Source organism: Lipotes vexillifer, unplaced genomic scaffold (genome assembly GCF_000442215.2).
Source record: "Lipotes vexillifer unplaced genomic scaffold, Lipotes_vexillifer_v1.1 scaffold1486, whole genome shotgun sequence".
Lineage (NCBI taxonomy): Eukaryota > Metazoa > Chordata > Mammalia > Artiodactyla > Lipotidae > Lipotes > Lipotes vexillifer.
The window spans coordinates 698,182-699,548 of NW_006779719.1; positions in this window are offsets into that span (position 1 = coordinate 698,182).

Consider the following 1,367-nt stretch of genomic DNA (forward strand, 5'->3'; position numbering starts at 1 on the left):
GTGAGCCACAGCCGCTGAGCCTGCGCGTCCAGAGCCTGTGCTCTGCAACGGGAGAGGCCACAACAGTGAGAGGCCCTCATACTGCAAAAAAAAGATAACTAATGAGAACCTACTGTGTAACACAGGGAACTCTACTCAATGCTCTGTGATAACCTAAATGAGAAGGAAAACCAAAAAAGAGGGGATATATGTATACACATAGCTGATTCACTTTGCTGTATAATATAAACTAACACAATTATGTAAAGCAACTATACTCCAATAAAAATTTTATAAATATTATCACATAGTATGAGTCTGTTTCGTGTTTGGTAATTGCAATCATTGTTGCTTTTGTTGTGGTCATCCATTTACAATGCTTGGTGTCAGTTTATTTATCTCTTGTAAAAATAAAATACAGTGTGTGTGTGTGTGTGTGTGTGTGTGTGTGTGTGTGTGAAAAAATTTTTTATAAATAAATAGATAGATAGATAGATAGATAAATAAATATGAGTGCTTTCAACTACTTCCCATTGACCCTTACCATTTCAGTTTGACTGGATCTGACTTCCAGCTTCTAGCACCTGCACTCTTTTTTTTTTTAACGTCTCTATTGTAGTATAATTGCTTTACAACGTGTGTTAGTTTCTGCTGTATAACAAAGTGAATCAGCTATATGTATACATATATCCCCATATCCCCTCCCTCTTGCATCTCCCCCCCACCCTCCCTATCCAACCCCTCTAGGTGGTCACAAAGCTCCAAGCTGATCTCCCTGTGCTATGCAGCTGCTTCCCACTAGCTATCTGTTTTACATCTGGGAGTGTATACATGTCCATGCTACACTCACACTTTGTCCCAGCTTACCCTTCCCCCTCCCTGTGTCCTCAAGTCCATCTCTATGTCTGCATCTTTATTCCTGTCCTGCCCCTAGGTTCTTCAGAACCACACTTTTTTTTTAGATTCCATATATGTGTGTTAGTGTATGGTATTCGTTTTACTCTTTCAGACTTACTCCACTCTATGACAGGCTCTAGGTCCATCCACCTCACTACAAATAACTCAATTTAGTTTCTTTTTATGGCTGAGTAATAGTCCATTGTATATATGTGCCACATATTCTTTATCCATTCATCTGTCAGTGGTCACTTAGGTTGCTTCCATGCCCTGGCTATTGTAAATAGAGCTGCAATGAACATTGTTGTACATGACTCTATTTGAATTATGGTTTTCACAGGGTATATGCCCAGTAGTGGGATTGTTGGGTCATATGGTAGTTCCATTTTTAGTTTTTTAAGGAACCTCCATACTGTTCTCCATAGGGGCTGTATCAATTTACATTCCCACCAATAGTGCAAGAGGGTTCCCTTTTCTCCACACCCTCTCCA